This window comes from Siphateles boraxobius, unplaced genomic scaffold (assembly GCF_051911475.1).
Source record: "Siphateles boraxobius isolate OS27281-9 unplaced genomic scaffold, OSU_SipBor_1 2, whole genome shotgun sequence".
NCBI classification, from domain to species: Eukaryota; Metazoa; Chordata; class Actinopteri; order Cypriniformes; family Leuciscidae; genus Siphateles; species Siphateles boraxobius.
In genome coordinates, this window is record NW_027508810.1 from 14,553,314 (window position 1) to 14,573,668 (window position 20,355).

Here is a 20,355-nt window from a genome sequence, read left to right on the forward strand (position 1 = left end):
TTTTGTCCCCCGCTTTGTGTCGATCAGGGAAGTTGCTCACCACCATCAAAATAACACTGCGTGTCATATGTTTGAGCTTTCGTGCGGCATTTTAGTGTAAATTATACCTCTAAAAGTCATGTCTGTGTTGCATGATTGTGTATATGAGAGGCTATACTGGCTTAGCACCAAAAATTATATAATTTATGGTTGAGTAAGGAAATCTTTGTCTCCAGTCATAGTTATTTTTAATGTCTGTTGTGGTGTGACTAAAACATCATCTGCCTTGTGCATGTTGGGAGGTACAGTCACATGTTATCAGATAGGATCTAAGGTTTGCTGTAATACTGTACGTGTGCATTTAAGTGACAGTGGGAGTATTAAAGGACAGGAAAAAAAATCAGTTTTCATGCTGATGTTTAATTTAGTTTTCTAAATGTTTAAAGCATAAATTCCCATGGTGCACAATTTCCTGTGACGGTTAAGTTCTACCTATACAGATTGTGTTTACAGGAGTTTAAGACTAGTCGGTTGTGCAATACAGCCATAAATGCAGAGCTCAAGCACACACCTGTACTGAATGCAGGCTGAAAAACACTGAAGTGTCTGAAAGCTGGTAGTTTGCGAGGTGTGTTCAGTCTGCACATCCAGTTCTGAAAATAAAGTTGTTGCAGTCACGAACCAAGATTATGAAAGTCCACTAACCAGAACACTTAGTATCAAGAAAAGTGTAGATGCACAATGTTTATTTGATATCTTAATGGGAAAAATACCATTAAAGTTAATTTGAAGTACTACTGGCTAACCCTAATATAAATGCTAGGAGGAAAAAAAAACAACTTAAAGGCCCACTCACTTGCCTTGAAAACACGCAGCATTATCCAATGTGTTGATGTAATTTCCACTTAAACAGGAAAACAGGGTGGGGCATATCGAACAGCTCCTCCCCTTTTTTTAAACAGCCAATAGCGTTTCGTTTATATCACAGCTCGGCCTAGCCGTTGAGCTCGGTAAAACTGCATTTGACAGGTATATATTTGATATAGTCCCTGTTACTAAAGCAAAACAGTGAACATAATAATGCTGAGGATGTGTAGTTTAAAAAGTGTGTAATTTATGTTGGTGTATAGCAACGGACATTGATCTCTTATCTGTCAGTGCTGTTTTAATGCTGAGTCTAACGATTTCTCCTCTTAATCTCCTTCATATCGCTTTAAAATATAGCCTTCTGTGTAGAATTCAAACCTTTTTCTTCAAGAAACGGCCTGACTAGCTCCTCCCCCCTCACTATCCTTGTCGGAGGAGCGGCGGTGGGTTACAAGGCTATCCCTCCAGTGGAGTGGTCTGTCGCGACACAGGTGCACCTGTGTCTGGCGGTTGCTGCCTTTTTGACGGAGGATCCTCGTCTGCCCCCTAACGCCTGTGAGTTCTCTCCTGTTCCGACAGGCAGAGCTTACAAAGCCTGTGGGTAAGCCGCCTCCTCTTTGCATACCATGGCGTTGCTACAGGTCTATCAGGCCAGAGCACTCATGGATATACACGAGGGTGGGCCAGACCGTGAGCTCGTAGGTGAGTTCCGCACTGCAGCCGACCTCGCCCTCCCGGGGCACGAGCGTTGTGGCATGCGCGATCGGTCTGGCGATGTCCAGTGTGGCCAACAGTTCTCTGCCGCCCAAGCGCAGACGGAGGCCTTCCGGCACATTCTGCCCCAGCGGCCCGCTGGTCCCTCCTCCCCGCCGCCAGGGCAATTCCTCGGCCTGCTTGTCACTGAGGGCGTCCCCCTGCCGCCGCTCCTGCTCCTGCTGGGCCTACGCAGCAGACTCCATCCAGGCCTCAGCGTGGAGCCAGCCGCAGGCAGGCGGCCCAGCCGGTGTTAGACGCTGCAAATCCACGTGGCAAGCGTAAGGCCCTGACACAGGCCACCCAGGGTTGTGGGAACGAGCTCTTCAGATGGTTACTGTTCAGCTGCTGGCTCCCCGGAGTCCAGCGGTACCTGACTCAAAAGAAAAAGCAAATTCCTCTGTTCCTGGGTCCCAAGATGGCCAGACTGGCGGTGTGTGACCCTGTAAAGCCTTGCACCCCTCAGCCCCCTCTTGTTCGCCAGCACGGCAGATCGGTGCGGTTCGAGGACCCGGTCATCCGCTTTCTTAAACATCCCTGGACGTCTGGTGGAGACAGGTAAGTGTTGTAAACCACACTCAGACCCTGCTTCGGGCCGTCTTTGGGCCTTCCGAGCCGGGTCCCTATCCTCCACCTTGCTGCCCCACCTCGGGTATGTCTGTGGTCTCCTGGCCTGGTTCGTGGAAGCCAAAAAAGCTTCCCAAGCGGTCTAGATGGCCCCAAACTATACCATAGTACCATAGATTCGGCTTGCAATTCCTTTTAAAGATCCTTTTCATGCTCTGTGATATTCATCACACCTAGGTGTTGAGCAAATATGCTCCTAAAATTAGTGACTTTAGTCACACCTAAGTGTTGAACAGTGCTCCTGTCTTGTGTGCGCACTTCGCAGTCTACTGGCGAACGGCGCGATGCAGCCGCTCCCTCCAGCCGATTTGAAACCTGGCTTCTATGAACCTGTACTTCATTGTACCCTAGAAAGGTGGGTCACGACCATCTTGGTCCTGTGTTTATTGAGAGGGACCCTTTTTCAAAAGCCTCCGTACAATTTGTTACACAGCCCCCAGGCGTCCCAGCTGTTTGGGAAACTTCAGGACCGCACAGTTACATCTGTTGCCCCTCCGGACTCGTCCCTCTGCCAGTTGTTTTTTCTTTTGTCAGAGTGGACACCCATCCACACAGAAAGACTATGACCACAGCTGACCCCGGGGCCCCCGCAGAAATGTGTTCCCCAATGAGCCTTCTTCCACACAACTGTGCTAAAGTCAGAGAAGAGATGGAGCAGGTCTTGCTAGTTGCTCCTTATTGGCCCAACCAGACCTCTCCTCTTGACAGCCTTTCCTGACTCCTTCCTCTGAGTACATTCTCAGGGATAGGACATGATGGCACCCGCATTTAGACCTTGGAGAGTTCCAGGTCTGGTTCTAAAAAGAATGGGTCGCAGAGGTTCTGGTTACTACCATAAGAATTGTTATGCCGTAAGAGACCATCACTTCTGTGAGAGCACCCTCTCAAAATGAGGCATGCCCCCCTTAGAAGTGGAACCTATTCATTGAAATGAGTCTTCTCTCCGTGAGGAGATCCCGAATATGTTTGATCACTTCAGTGCTTCTTTCCTGCCAATGGGTTGGAGTGAGGGCTGTCTCCTCCACCTCAAAATGTTGTTGCCTCTGTATTGACGCACACCATGATGCAGTGGATACAAAGCCATGGGAAGCACGACTTGATCGTCAGGTTCCTGAGGGGAGCAAGGAGTCTGAATCTGCCTTGCCTCTTGAATCTCTTTACCTTCTTGGACTTATCTCTGGTGCTACTGCACTGTAGAGACCTCCCTTGAGCCCTGCAGGGAGTGAGTTAAAAACCCTGTTTTTAGATAAACAGTTTTCCTGCTTGCTTGGTGTCTATCTATAGCGTAGGGACTTGCACGCATTTTCGGTCAACGAATCGTGCCTGGAATTCCTGGATATGTGTCTGGATATGTGCCCAAGGTTCCTACCTCTCCTAGGGGACCAGGTGGTGAGCCTACAAGTGCCCTCCCCTTAGGAGGCAGACCCAGCCCTGGCTTTTCTCTGTCTGTCCGCTCCATTGCAGTTATACATGCTCAGAATGCAAATTCTGGACCTCTGAACAGCTCTTGTCTGTTACGGAGACCAGCAGAACGGAAGGCTGTTTCCAAGCAGCGGTTGGCCCACTACATGTGGTTGCCTTCATCTTGGTGATTTTCCAAGATCCACGTGCCCACCTGGGTGGTGAGCTCCTCCTAAGTGAGAGTATTGGTCCCTCATAGGCATTGACACAGGGTGCCTAGGTGAACACCTATCACGTTCGCTAGAGAACTAGCCTATTTGTCAAACCGCTGCTTCCCGTGGGTTCCCTTCACGTGAAGCCAGTTTCACTGTAAGCCCGGTTCGAAGAGTCGGCTTGCTGCGCCATTCCCCTCCTATGGACTGGATACGTGCGCAATTCTTGCTCCAGTGAGTTCCCCTTATTACCTTGTCGAGTTCCTCCATACCCTTCGGCAACGGACGTGGCGGAACGTCCGAAGCCAGGCCTATCACTCGTATGCACTGGTGAAACCGGTGTTAGGCTGGGTCCATATGTTGTGATCCCTACGGCGATCCCATATGTGTATTCTTCCACGATACGGCTCCCTGCGGCGAGCCCGTGTCTTCCCTCCCAGTTTAGTCTCCCCCTGTCATAGGCTGGAGCCACCCCAATGACATTCCATATGTTGTACTCTACGGCCATCTGCCCAGTCCAGATGTGTATTCCCCACATGTTACCTCCCTTCGGCAGGATGTGGCTCCCGTCCAGCCCAGAGCCTTCTTAACCGCTAGTCCCGTACAGCCCAGAGCCTTCTTCACCGCTGGTCCCGTCCAGCACAGAGCTTTCTTCACCGCTGGTCCCATCCAGTTCAGAGCCATCTTCGCCGCTGGTTCCGTCCAGCTCAGAGCCCTCTTCGCTGCTGGTCCTGCCCAGCTCAAAGCCCTCTTCCTTGCTGGTCCTGCCCAGCTCAAAGTCATCTTCGCCGCTGGTCCTGTCCAGTCCAGAGCCGTCTTAGCCGCTGGTCCTGCCTAGCTCAAAGCCCTCTTCCTTGCTGGTCCTGCCCAGCTCAAAGTCATCTTCGCCGCTGGTCCTGTCCAGTCCAGAGCCGTCTTCGCCGCTGGTCCTGCCCAGCTCAAAGTCCTCTTCGTCGCTGGTCCTGCCCAGCTCAAAGTCCTCTTCTCCGCTGGCACCGTCCAGCCCAGACACTTCTTCAGTGCTGGTTCCAGCCAGCCCAGAGACAACCCCCCCCCCCCCCCCCCCCCCCCCCGTGTTCTGTCTTGTACAGCGTGGTTTGCGCCCAGCGGGAGGGGGGAGTTATTTCACATTCACCGCCGCCTTCTTCTGTGTCTTCACTACACTTCCCAAAATCCCCTGTCATCATCACCTGCACCTGCGCCTCATCGCCCCCATCATCATCATCACCGTCACCGTTTGTCCTTGTCATTATCTGTGTATTTAAGTTCCCCTCTCACTCCTTTTCATGGCTGGTTATTGTTTTGACCACACACTCACTGTTTCGTGCCTTTAATAAAACTTTTGCTATTGAGTATCTTCGCCTGATCTCCGTCTTCATCCATCCGTTGACGTTACAACAGGATATATTAATGTGTTAATATAGGACCTATTCTGTAAAATACGAGTAGCCTACTCAATTTACTGCAATTAAAAAACTATCACAATTTTGTGGACAGCTAAATCTACTTCATATATAGCTTATGTATTCTGTTTTAGCTAGGTTAGCATCCTATAATTTATTAATTTATTTTGCATGCGCAAAAAAACTCAAAGATTGTTCGGGAATGCCAGAGCGGTTAGCACATTCTACTGCAGAACAACCCATTATGTTGGTGTGAAATAATTAATTATTGAAATTTAGATATTTAATTTAAAGTCCCAATCTCCTCAGTCCTCCAAAGATCCTGAAAAAAAGTCTGTTGGTGCTTCAGAAACTACTTTGCTCAGAGATCCTGTCAATCACAGCTGTCAAACATGACGCCACAGTGCCGTTTTTACATCATCAAATAACTAACTAAAAACAAACTTATTTTAAAAACAAACACTTGAAATTACATCAGCGTGATAAAAATTACAGTAAATGACAGAAACTATCTTTGGAAAAAAGATATGCTTAGTAGTGTAGTGTAATTTAATTGTTTAGTTGGTCTCACATCCCGTTGAATAACATGGTGAGGCGGGGTGTGAAGGGCTGTGAAGATAAATGAGTTGAAAATACTTTGTAATGATTGATGGCCTATAATATAACTGCACCAACAGTTTAACTGGAAGCCACACTCAAGTGTACTCCAGGGTTTGTTTTCAGGACATGTGTACATCCTGAAATTACCTCCGACTTACTGCACCAAATGCCAGAGATGCAAGAGAGCTGTTTTTGTGGACAGACAGGCTGGTTTTTGTGGTGTGATTTTTGACAGACACAAGCTTGTGCCGCTCCAAAGTACAGAGTGATCTTTAAACCAGAGGTCATGTGATCTAGACAGTATGAAAAGTTGTGTAATGTCATGAACCTTTACTTAACCTCTTCTCCTGGCTTGGATCGGAGGGAAAATGGGGCAGCTTTGACGCCTCGAGCAATCTTATTTGATTATCTGTGCCAAAAATGAACGGTACATTTGTTATGACGCTTTTAAATTTATCAGCCGTTTACATCATTGTTTATTTGCCACGCACTGTTGCACAAGAGAAGACTTTCTCTCTACAAGAACAAATTTGTTTTTCAAAAACTGTGCGTGCTTTTGAATAAGAAGCATTTTTTTAAGTGCTATATTACACAACATTTGTTCCACCCAGCATTCTCCTTTTTTTCTTAATTCAATAATCGCTGAAGCATTAATATCAAAACTATGAAAGACACTTTTTTCATTGCATGCGTTGCAAACTTTAGAGTTTTATTTAAGGATAATTAAAGATTAAAGATAATTTCCTGACATTTTACCAGATAAAATCGGTCACATTTCCACAAGAGAAACAATAACCAAAAGTGCTGAATTGTAGCCAGCTTATATCATTCATTAAAATTGTCATAATTTACTCATGTTGTTTCAAACTTGTATGACTTACTTTCTGTACTTACCTGTACAACACATAAATCCATTGAGGTATTTGCGGTTAAACACTCGGGCAAAGGCCTTTTCGTCTTGCTGGTGGGAAAGTTAAGTGCTTATTATTATTAGAGCTGCAAACAGCATGCTATAATCTTTTGTTTTCTAGAAGCTGGTTTCATTGAAGTCCACAGGAAAATGTTTTTAATAGCCACTGCCAAACTTTCCAATACTAAGGAAGGAGGAAAACAGTGATATCAAAGGATGTCCTGTGAATGCATCTATTTGTATGCTTTGATTCAGTACTTTATAGACAGACTTTAAGAAAGCAGGGTTATCTGAGGCTGTGTGTGACTGGGACTGCAGTACCATGAGGGAGTCCTAGAGGGCATATTCTCAGAGTGCATATTCTGTCCCTCTGTATGGGCTTTTGTCCTGCAGCTCTATGACTGGGAACTCAAATGTCCCACACTTCATTGCCATGCACATTACGGGAAAACAAAGTTAATTGAGGTTAGTATGCAAGGATCTGCTCATAACCAATAAACAGAACCAAATGGAACAATACAATATTCAAAAACTTAAAGCCTCTTAAGAATCAAAATCAATCTTATTGTTCATTCGTGTGTGTGTGTGTGTGTGTGTGTGTGTGTGTATATATATATATATATATATATATATATATATGGTACAGCGATTTATTTTCAGTGGTCTGCAGTTTTTTTGCAGTTTCTTATGGTGTTTTTCATAACACATGTATGGATGTATCTCCCCGTGAAAAGCTCTTTTTTATATTAATTTCTCACAGATTCACAGTTAAAGAGAAAACTGAATCATTCATACTGTCCTGGGGGATAGTTTTTCCAGTTTTTTAGGTCTGACAATGCTGACTGTAACATGGTTAAAAATATATTGTCCAACATGATTACAAAAAAGTTTTACAGGAAATGGCATCACCCAGCCCAGTTAAGGAGATTGAGGCAAGTGCATCATAGATTGGGGAAGTTGCGGTTGCAAAGTAGTTACCTCAAGTGTTTTAAAATTCTCTGTCACATCTTAGGCGTGGTGGGAAAATCTTGCAATGGTCATGTGATGTACTTCTGCTTTCTGCAGAGGTATAAAAGCAAGAGAGCTAAAATTAAACTGGCTGTACTGAAGCACACTATGATTTTGTTTGCATCCTGTTATGTGCTGAATGTGAAGCAGTTGTAATGGCTGTTTCTCCACATCTATTCTATTTGTAAACCGTTTCATTGCATTGTTCATGCATTGTGAAAATATCAATTGACTGTGTTCCATATTTGTGGCATAATTGTCATCACAACAACCATTTATGACCCTTAAGTTTTTAAAAGTTAGTATTGTGCACTTGTTTATCAAGGAGATAAGTGTCGGTAAAGAGCTTGAGTAAATATCACTTGTATCACTTTTATAATATATTGTATTTTATATAATATATATATTTCATTTTGTGTATTTAGAATCAAGAGAAAGGTATCATTTTATTTCAATAGCTATGTTTCCATCCAAAGTTGGTATTTAACTAATGCGCAAAATTGGAATATCTCATAAAACACATGCGAATAAAGCACTTGCACCGTCACTTCCTGGGAAATTGGCACAAAATATCTTTAATAAAAATGGAAGTTGCTGTAATCGGGGAAGCCAATGTGGCTCTTTTTTCCTACATTATAAATGATGTCTCAGAGCGTGCAGACGAAATCATGTTTCCACCACCGCCATTTCCATCACAGAACACAATACTTATAGAGTGGTGCAAATGAAATCTGATGTAAATGTTCATTGCATTTCAGAAGATATTTCTAGTGATACATATACAGTATATACACAATTGTTAGTGCACAAATAAAATAGTAAACTAATAAAAACAATAAACTAGTGAGACCTTAAGCTACATGAGAACAATTTCAGTCCACAGGGTCACGAATTGCGCATAGTTTAAGTACACATACAGTGCAGTGCCACAAAAGCCCACTCAACTTTTTTTTTATATGTACACTTTAAATGTATATATGTATTTCCTTTACATTTTATGAAATTATGGCATTGCAATTACTTTAAAATTGTCAATTTAGGGTGTAAATCTCAGTGTATTATATGTAGGGCCTGTTACATAACACAGTTTTTTTAATAAGAGGTGTCCACAATGTAATGGCATACCATCCTCTATCATTTGAAAACAAAACAACACCTCCCATTAAACTGGCAGAAACCAAAAAAGGTGAAAATTAAAAGGTTACATCTTTTTAGTATTTACATTTTAATTGGGTGCAGAATGTTCCTTGAACTTTCAAAGCAAAACAAGTGTGCATACTTCCGATAGTAGTTTACGAACAACTATGCCAAACCACAGACAGAAATCGGAGTGCAGTAAACTTCTAGGCTTGTCTGGAATGTTCCAGAAGATGTCCGACATTGAGGACAGCAGCCTTGAGTCATGCAAAAGACTAGAATTCCCACAACCCCTACAACACAAAGACTGGATTGATTGGAATGAACATTTCCTAGTCAGTTTTTGCTGAGAATGCATATCTCGTAAATATACAATAATGCGTGCAATGGATTCAGTCTGTGTTGAGTGCGTGCTTTGGGTTTTGTGATACTATGATTCCACCTAAAAGGTGAGTTGATTTTTTTATTGTTGATCTTGTTAATAAATATAATGGCATAAAACAGGAAGTTCAGAAATTCTCTATTTATGTAACACCTTTGAGAATGGCCAGAAATTGTGTAACCAATTTAAAATGCATACACATGACGTCCACAAATAATACACACTGAGAATACTACACTGATCTGAGGAAACTGGATCATGTAGACAACATGCATATTAACATACATTGTATTGATTGTAATATGAAAATACTGCAGATACATATTGTAACATTCTAAGAGTGGCTTCAACTGTAGCTATTCATCACCTATCAGTTTTAAAGACACCACTTTGCACTTGTCACATATGCTCATACTAAAAGTATAAATGTGCCCAGAGCAAAGTCAGATCATAAATACTATGAGTGACTGACTAATTGCCTGTTAAATGCTTCACAGCCTCCCTTTGGCAGCAGGAATGCAGCTTAGAAGACCTGTTGAGACATAAAATGTCATCGCTGTGGTTTCTCTATGGCTTTACCTGGGTGGCTCAGGCTGCTATCAGAAGAAAGAGAGAGCAAGGAGGAGACAATAGCAAAGTGTTACATTGATTGATTGCTTATTTTTTTCAACTTGTCAGATATTGTGTAATGGTTATCTAATATGTAAAATGTGTAAAATTGTCCATCAGCCTGTGACCTCTATCTCAGTGAATTTTGAATATCCTAAGGCCTTGTGCATGCATACATGCATTATGCATGTGAATCTTAGTGAATGACGTCTTTGCCCTCGACGTGCTCACATTTAAAGTTGGCATGAAATTAAACATTATCCCTATCTATTCTATCTATTTTGAAAATGCATATTATAGATCTTATTGCGAACAATTCATCCATGTATGTTTTTTTTTTGTTTTTTTTATGACCTTGTATCTGTGTAATCAAAATGAAAAGTCAACATTCCAAATAAAATGACAGACTTGATGTATGCCGGACTTCTACAATTATTAGTTTTTTTAAACCCGCCCCTCCACAAACGATTGCATGCTTGTAATCATTTTTGAGTGCAATGGCCACTTCTCAAAATCCAATCAACAATCGATGCCCAGAACCAAGACCCCATCACACTTTTTTTTTAATAATTCTTGGATGTCTACCTCCATTTCATTGTGACTTTAACCTTTGTATCCTTTATTTAACAGTCATTTGATGAATAATTGATATCACGATAGCAAAATTGCTATCACTGCATTATGCACTAGTAGTTGGAGATGTCACTTTGTAAAGAAAAACTATGCGTCTATAGACTGCACACGTAATACTCGTGCATGACATCACTGTTTTCACAAATTCGCCTTTTTGTGGTTTACACGGAGAAGATAAAGGTATCATTTAACTGCCAAAAAGCGAAAAAAAAAAAAAACTGTTTTTAGTTGAAAACAGTGTCGTGTAAACAACCCCTAAGTGATTAAGACGCAGATTTTTTTTTCTCAAATGCACACAAAAGTATTACAACTGTTAGTGAATTTGCCCTCGACGTCTTTACAATGGCTACATGAATGTAACAAAGTTATTTAGTTCTAGTTATATGATTAAAGTTATTTTGCGGTGGTTGTTATTGTAGTGTTTCTTCCAGGAAAGATGATGAAGATTTCCCGCATGCTTTGCTCATTTGCTTGGCCCAAACCACTCAACACGTGAGAGCTGGTACAACGTGCCCCGTTACCTGCTGCTTTCCTGAACTAAGCGCTTGTTTTGTAAATTGTGTAAATGGAGACCCGAGTGGGCCACTGTCAAAGGGGATTGTGAATGGATGAGCGGTTTGTTCCAGACACGCCTGTCCTGCTGTCTGGCCTGGGGTCTTAATCCCGCAGTAAGGTCAGTTAAGTTTAAATCCTGGGTTCTTCCACACTGAGGGAGGGGTTCGGTTAGACTCGTTGGTGATGCTGAGATTTGGTTGCAATTACAAACCTCACTACTTGTCATTCTGTGTGCATGTGAGGGAGCATTACGGAGGCAGTGGCATAAGCTTTCATGTGCACCTGTTACCCCCATTGGTGTTTCCTGTTCGTGCTCTCTTTCCCATCAGAGGGGGAAGGAAGGGGCATGCCGTCCTCAACTAGTGACTGCCGTCATCGGATAAGGTCTGGTCAGCAGTCTGGAAAAGCTCCTTCCTGCCCCCGTGTTGCCACTAATCTTGTCAGCAGTCGTCCCACCTCTGGTACCGATGTGCCCTGCCAACGTTACTGTTGCACATGCATGGAAACCTGCCTGGATGCAGTCCTGACACGACCATCAAAAACAGGGTTAAACAAAATTATGAAGCCCTAGTTCGTTCCCATTTAAAATAGTTAGAAAAAGTATATATTATATTGTAATGCAGAAAACTTATGTAAAATGTACTTGAAGTACCCCTTGAGATATTAATCCTTTACCCTTTATATTTTTTATCATTATACGGTGGTTGTGTTCACACACTGCCAACACACATTTATGTTCAAACACCATGCAAAAGTGAATTGTGAACTGTTTGGGGAAACCCTGCTCTAACTCAAGTATAGATATTTTTAGCACTTTTGTTAGTTCTGTGAGTGAAACCTGTACTAATGAAGTGTGTGCCTCTAACAGGAAAAAAAGTGTTTTATTGTGCTAAATTGCATTAAGTGCACAGTATCTAGACTAATGAACTCTGGCCATCTGTAAGGGTTGTGCCCTGTTCCAGGAAGTGGAACAGATGGGTGTCACACAGTTTTTCCTTTGTAAAGAAAAGTTAACTCTCTTATTATTAATCTTTCTTTTGCTTTTGCTTTAATGACAGTGAGTTGCTGTAATGAGTACAGCATGTTATATGAAAATCCAAAAATGTAGTTACTCATTGCTGTTGAAGTTTGTTTTGTTTATTTATTTGTGTATATTTAAAAGTGCAATATATATATATATATATATATATATATATATATATATATATATATATATATATATATATATATATATATATATATATTCTTATTTGTTTGTTTGTTTATTTATTTATTTATTTATTTATTTTTTATTAATGTATTTTCAAATTTTACTTTAGCCATCCATCCAATCCTATTTTTCATTAAGTCATTTACCTCCTTTATACACAATTTATATAATAAAACCACAGTGAGATTTGGCATGATGTTGGCTGTTTGCCTGGCGAGGTCTTGTACAGCAGCACTAAATAGATTTTTCGAGAAAACAGAGGCTCATCTGCCTGTGAGCTTTGACACGGATAGGATGTGTGCCAGAACTGAACAGTTCAACGCAGTATCTCCCTATCACCATTAGAGGAGCTCTAGTCTCTTATGTAACTGTGGGCTACAGCACACTTGTGCTGAGGTGTCTTATGTAGCAGATGTGTAGAACTGTATAAGGCATTGCACGTAGCACTTTAAACATCTGCTTGATATATCTCACAAAATGGTTAAACTGGTAAAAGAGATTTCCTCCCTATCATTTATCATGCTCTCATCAGGTCAGTAAGTCTGCAAACTAAAGCCTGACAAAGGTGGTGTTCACAGACAGCCAGTTTAATCTATGGTTAACAATGTAGAGGCTACATGTTATATAATGTACAATTGAATATTTATCTCAAGGTTAAAGTGATATCATCCAAAGCCACATGTCATGTTCTTTGCCATTTTACTTTACCAGTTAATTAGTGGTTTGCAGACAGTGATCCCTGTGTAAGTGCTTAAACTACCCTCAGGTAGTTTTTTTTTTTATTTTTTTTATGTAAAACCTGAGATTATTCATGGTAGATATCAAATTAATCCACTGCATGGTCCGTGCAAAAGCATAGTTTGTCAACCGTCAGTTAACATTGATGTTCTCAAGTGTCTGATTTTAAGTGTCTTTCATGTATGTTGCACAAGGTTTTACTTGTTAAATGTCTCTCAGCCTTTAAATGTGGATTTATATTTTGAATGTCAGTTATATGTCAATCTACCTTTGCATCAATACTTGCAGCAAACGGGGATAAAAATGTCAGTATGTACTCAGCTGTATGACTTTATTCCATGGACCACAACATTTTGAAGACATGTCAGTGGTCACTCAATTACAATTAATGAAAACTGAAGCATTCAATCTTTATTTTTTATTTTTTTTATTTAAGTGTCAATGTTGAAAACAAATAATTTCAGTACTGGGAAAAAAATAATATATTATTATTAATATATCATTAACATAACTTATGCTTAGGTAACAATTGTTCTATGTATATATATATATATATATATATATATATATATATATATATATATATATATATATATATAGTCTTTTCCAAAAAAAACAAAACTTAATATATCATAAAAGTAGTTTTGTGTGATGAATCAGACCAACATTTCAGTCATTCAACACAAAGCTTTTGTATGGTTTTAGAAAACTTTAAATATAGTGGTAGTTCATAGACACTTTTATGATCATATGATGATTTTGCTTCCTTTTGTAGCTTTAAAGCCTCAGCCCATATTTATTGTAATTACCTGGAAACGAGCGACCAGAATGTTCCTTATGTCTTTCATGGAAGAAAGTAATATGGGTTTGGAAAAACATGAGGGCAAGTAAATAATAATATAATTTTAATTTATTGGTGAATTCTGAAAATTCTAAATTCTGAGAATATAAAAATGTTCATTAATGCACATCTTTGTTTATTTATCTGATAAGGCCTACTTCCAACAGGTTATGACACTGGTAATCTTTTAAAAGTTCAAAGTCCAATAGAAACCCTTGTTTTATCTGGGAACACCTGATATATCTGAGGGTACAGTACTCCTACTGTTTCTTTTACATGTACATATAGACACCAGATATCAGGGCTCTACAGTGCGACCATGAAAAGATAGCCACACTTGTGCAACAGACCCGATCGAAGCTAAAAACTACAACTTCCAAATGCCCTTACACGTACGTTACGTATCAACAGTGACGTTTCACACTGCGATTGGTTGCTTTTAATGGCAGTCATCCAAGCGGCGCGAAAAAGTTTTGAGACGACTGTCGCATTGAAATTGTCTTGTGTTAGGATGATCACATTTTACTTTAAAAGTTCTGTCTCAAATGAGGCAGAAGAGAGTAGCTTCGAACAAAAAGAACAAGATGTTGAACAAGATGTTGGTGATGTTGCTCCTTGTAAGAAGCAGAAAATATCAGTGACAGGTAAAGTTAAACAGTACAGGTTCCAAAAAGAATGGCTAGACATTGTCCGTGGCTACAATACAAGCAAGATAAAGATGTTATGCTGTGCAAATACTGCAAAGAAGCTGGTGCAGAATTAGCAGGGCCAACAATGTTTGCGTGCGGACATTCACACTTCAAGCGAGAATCGCTAGTGAAGGGACATATTCATTAACAGGTTGCAACCTAATAATCCCTGTACAATTCAGGCAGCTGCTAACAGGCAAATTAGCCTTACAAATGCAGAAGCTCTCCGACAACTTAAAATCCAATTCAACACTGCATGATAGCGAAAGAAGAGATCCCATTCACGAATTTGGGCCATTCATTTTGCTTCAGAAGAAAAACTGTGGATATCAACCCTAAGTACGACAACCATTAATTGTGTTCAGCAGTGAGTGCAGATGTCAATTTAAAGCTTTTAGGATAGTTCACCCAAAATTGAAAATTCTGTAATCATTTAATATATTATCATTCATTATCATTATTCATTATCTTTATTTAATCTGCAGAACACACTTGAAGGTATTTTTAATATTATGAGTGTATAACGACATTTGGGTTGATAAATGGCAGAATTTTTATTTGTTGGTGACTGTCCTTTTAAATACATTTGAATACATACTTCAGCATCTGTGCCTTGTGTATTTGTGCATATGAAATGTATGAATTTATGCATGTTTTTTTGTGTTTTCTGAGGACAGCCAGTATAATTGTTTTTCTAAAACTGAAAATAGTACATTTTTATAAAGTAAACTTCAGTCACACAATATGTTTCTGAATTCTCTTTTCTCATTCTCTCCATACTTTATCAGGGTTTTGGGTAGAGGAGATGAGGCAAGGATTCAAACACAGAATAAATAGCTTGTATTAATAATAAAAATAAAACAAAAACTACCCTGAAGGGGAAAACATGACTTGACTTGACTTGACTAGAAGATGAGACGTACATACGACAACGAACCAGGACAGGACTGCAAACACAAGGAGAATAAATAGGGAGCAAACAAGGCGGGTAATGAGGGAGGACAGGTGGGGCAAATGAACCAATAATCAGGTAACAAGGTGGGTGGAGTTAGACAATGACAGGAGAACACATTGCACAAGGAAGGGAGGGAGGGAGGGGAGCCAAGTCAGAGCTAGCCGAACATTCACAGAATCATAAGGAGGAACCAGGGAGGGACAGGCGGAATTAACCAGGGAGGCCCAGGGAGGCCCAGGCAGGTCTGGGGTCATGGCAGAAGACCAGGGTGGAACTGGAGGGACATACCAAGGGGGCTCCAGCCAATGAAGAACCCCAGCAGAAGGCCAGGGCAGGACCGGAGTGAAGGACCAGGTGGGTTCCGGCAGGTCTGGAGTCCTGGCTGAGGGCCAGGGTGGTGCCGGAGGGACGGACCAGGGGGACTCCGGCAGGTCTGGAGTCCTGGTTGAGGTACAGGGCGGTACCGGAGGGACTGTCAGCCCAGAGGCCGTCCCCAAACGCCTTGCCCTTGCGGCGCCTCCCAAGTGCCTTCCCCTGCCGGCGCCACCGGAGCTCCTTGCGCTGCTGGTGCCGCCCATGCTGCCAGTCATGCCGGCTCCACCCAAGGTCCAGGAGGCCATCCCAGAGCGGCCCACTGCCGTCCCAGTCAGGCTTCAACAGTGCAGGGAGTCTTGGTGGAGGAAGCTTAGGCAAAGCCAGTAGCGCAGGCAACACGTGTGGACCAAGACACAGCGGGTCGCTCTGGGACGGCAGCGGGTCGCTCTGGGATGGCAGCGGGCCGCTCTGGGACCGCAGCGGGCCACTCTGGGTCCGCAGCGCGCCGCCCTGCGACGACAGTGGGCCGCTCTGGGATGGCCTCCTGGAGCTTGGACGGAGCCGGCATGACTGGCATCATGGGCGGCACCAGCAGGGCAAAGAGCTTGCCTCTGCAGCCTCCTCGGCCACCACTGGGGGAGCTGCAGCCTCTTCGGTCAAACTCCCTCACATCAGTCCCCTCTTGACGGAGGGAACTCAAACCCTTGAACTGGAGGATGCGCTGGTAGAGAGGGCTGGAGACAGTGGAGACTTGTGGATGGCGTGAACATTTGTTCATATTGTCCTCATATTGTCTGGTTCGTTCTATCAGGGTTTGGGGTAGAGGAGATGAGGCGAGGACTTAAACACAGAAGAAATAGCTTTTATCAATAATAAAAAACAAACAAAAACTACCCCGAGGGGGAAAACTGTCAAGGTTCTGTCACTTCTGTCTAGTTCAATTCTTGGTTTTGTAGTAGAGCTCTGACACTCCTGGTTTTGTCTTGTCTTTGTCTAAGTGCACGGTTTAGAGCGTCCTCGAGCCGTGCACTCACTTGTCAACGTGCCTTGTCACATGTGCGGGGCGTGATGTTTGGATCCCGGCACGTCGGTCTAGTTTGTTTTCGGTTCCGTGTCGGGATGTAGATTTTGTTTTTGTTTTATTTTTATTATTAATAAAAGCTATTTCTTCTGCGTTTGAGTCCTCACCTCATCTCCTCTACCCCAAACCCTGATATACTTGTGCATGTTATATGTGGCACAGGAAAAAAACTTTCAATTGTCTGTGCTCCTAAATTTTGGACTGTGCTCCTACATTTTTTTAATTAGGAGCACAATTGCTCCTAATAAAAAAGTTACCGTAGAGCCCTGGATATAAAAAAAAAATACTATATTGTTTTTAGTTACCTCTTAGGTGTTGCACAGCAATTGTCTTTCTTAACTCGAATATGGCTTCAGATAAAGAGAGATAGAGACCACCACCTCATCAGTCAGGCAAGATAATGTTATCTCATTATGACTCAACATATATGATAGGGCAGGATTCGTTCTCAGTTATAATACTTTCAGCATTGTGTCTGGTGAACTCTCACCTCAGGATCTCCATAAATGGAGGATTACTGAAGTTTACTAATTTGCCTGGAGTTTTTATTTTTGGCGACCATTCTTGTTTGTCTGCCTTGCCATTTTAAGGGCTGGTTCACACAGAACGGGTTTTTGCTGTTAAAAACATGAGACGCAGGTCAGTGGAACCAGTGCTTTAAGTGGGCCGGTACGCGCCGGTACTCAGTACCGCCACTTCCAAATATAGCTCTTGAGCGTACCGCCACCTCTCCATGCGCCCAGAACGTGCTTTTAGCGTACCGGTACGCTCATTTGCACATCTGTTTTAATCCTTTGGCTGCGCTATCGCTTTTCAGAGCGCCCTTCACAGTGCACGCTTCCTAATTCGTCCCACCGAGAGCAGAGACTACATTACCCATACACCCTTGAGTTTTACAAGTGAAAAGAGCATGCGTCGCTTTTGCCGCTGTCAGTAGCTACGTTTACATGGACACAATCGGAATGAAATCAATACGATTGATGAATCTGAACAAGGTGTTTACATGAATGATAAATAAAGTAATCGTGTTGATGTGCGCGTTTATATGTCACAAGTTTCAAATCGGATCTGATTTTTTGACATGCACAAACTGCACGAATATACAGAGTTTCCCGTAGTTCGCGCATAAATATTCTCCTCTATTGGTTCTTTATTTGTTTTAAACAGCAAGTGTAATATTAATTCGTCTCTGGTCATAATTTAGAGCATATTAACCGTTTTGCCGTGCTGATCACGAAGTAAAAATGCCCCTCCCCGCGGCCAAAACCAGGCGTCTGTGGATGAGAATCCACAACAAGGACTGGTGGGACGTTGTCCTGCTTCACTTCACATACGCGTGAGTAAAATGAGAATTTTAGAATGATGGGAAGCTTATTAATATGACACTTTATTCAAAAGGAAAAACAGCCCGTTCCGCGCGTTATACTCATTATGTTTATTTAACGTCATTGCACATGTGCAGTCCTTTCAGTTTCGGTTTTCAGTCAAGTGTTTACATGTTCTCTCGATCGGATTACATAAGGGATAAACCAACCCTTTCAATCCGATCGAAATGTAATTCGGATCGAGCTCATTCGGATCGATTAAGGTGTTTACATGAGGATTTTTTACCATGTGTCAATCATGGTGTCAACTCAACGTGGTCCGGAGAGGGTGTGTGAAACGGGTAAAGAAATGAATGAACCATAGCAAGGCTCATGTTTATGTTCTGTTCTATGGTTATTATGTTATTATGTTTTATAATTTATTTTATGTAGCCTACATTTTGTTCAAAATTTTTTCAATACCCTTTTGCACATTTTATTTATGTTCAGTAGCTCTTTCTAGCTCAAGCAAATCCACAATTAAATTATTTTTTATAAGGTCGTCTTGTTGACTGTAAAAATTAATAATAGAGTACCGGCACCTCTTTTGGGCCACTTAAAGCACTGAGTGGAACGATAAGCACTAGGTTCAGAGATCCGTTTTTTAAAAGTTAAACTTCTTTTAACTTGAGCGCCGTGTTTTTAGAATGCTGTTTAATGCACGAAACGCTGCAAAAGAAGAGAGTGCAACGGTTAAAGATGTCCGTCTAGCGCATGTTTACATTGAAAAACAATTGAAAAGTAGCACAGTGGAATGGAGAAACACGTTCTGTGTAAACAGTCTGCACAGTGGAGCCTCACCTACAGTGCCGTGACTTGAATGGAATGACTCAACAGTCCTCCTTTTTTATAAAGCAGACAGAGCAAGACAGGAGCACGAGTGTTGGCACTCATAGCCTCCCCAATCCAGGATCCCATTAGAGGACCAGGCACAGTGCCAAAGAACAAAATTCGAAAATCTGATTGCTGTACCATGCCATTTGTTACACCGATCAATCAAAACGGATAAATAACGCTTTCTATGACACCATGATGTTTGTAAGCACTTTCGTGATTGTGTAATGGAAAATGTCCTAGTCATCAAGAAATGTTGTTGATGTGTTACCGGTCCTCGTACAACTGAAAAATCTCCCACATGCACTCCCACATCTTACCGAAAGTGAATTTTGGACGTCATCCTCTGTGTATCATGCCCATTAGATTAGATTGATTCTATGTTGGCAATGTCAGACGTTGCTGTGAGCTTGATAATGAGACGCTTCAGGCAATCATTAGCCGATTTGCTTGACAATGTAGTATGGGGCAGCAGCTGTCTTGAGTTCTCCATTCCCAGACTCTGTGCCCAGTCCAGTCTAAACATAAGTGTCGGACAGCAAACCACCCCACCATTAGAAATCATACTCCTTATTGGTTTATAGGGACAGTTAAATCTCATTTACTCATCATCATGACATGTTTCCAATCACATTTTATTTATTCTGTTGAACACAAAAGGAGATGCTATGGATGTTCACACTGTTCTTTTCCTTTAATGGTGCAGTGTGTCACTTTTAGCGACATCTAGCGGTTCGGTTGCAAGTTTACACTAAGGGCTCAGCCCACCGCTCACCCCTCCCTTTCGAAGAAGCTACGGTGGCTAAAACGGGACAAACATTGTCGTCTGAGACGGCAGAGAATAGCCAGAGTAAACCAAGTTTCTGTACCACAGTCCATTATAAACCACATCATGGATAAAGTTTACAAAGCCATAGTCAGGTGAGGATCAAGGGTCTTAATACGTAATATAATAATAGTAATTAGTTGATTGTCTCACGAACGTAACCAGCACATTTCTCCCCACATAGCAAACCCATAATACAGCGAGGGAGAAGAACCACATGAAACTATGCAACTATACATTTTTTCTAACAGGGTAGTAAAAGTTTAGCTGGCTAATATGAGCTGTTACTGTGGCTGAGCTGGTTAAAGCGTTAAGCCTTGTTTATACTGGACGCGTCCGCATGAGCCCAAAGGTGCGAGCGGCAAAAATAACGTGATGGTAACAGTGTGCGCGCCTCCGCATCCCCTAGACACCATTTACTACACA

General features: G+C 42.0%; 1 long non-coding RNA gene across 1 annotated transcript; it reads left to right on the plus strand.

Annotated features, from left to right (window-relative positions):
- Window positions 1-9,137: 9,137 nt before the first annotated feature.
- Window positions 9,138-10,302, plus strand: LOC143744214 (uncharacterized). Its single transcript, XR_013205812.1, has 2 exons — window positions 9,138-9,346; window positions 9,777-10,302. It is a non-coding gene; the product is annotated as an uncharacterized LOC143744214 (long non-coding RNA).
- The last annotated feature ends 10,053 nt before the right edge of the window (window positions 10,303-20,355 follow it).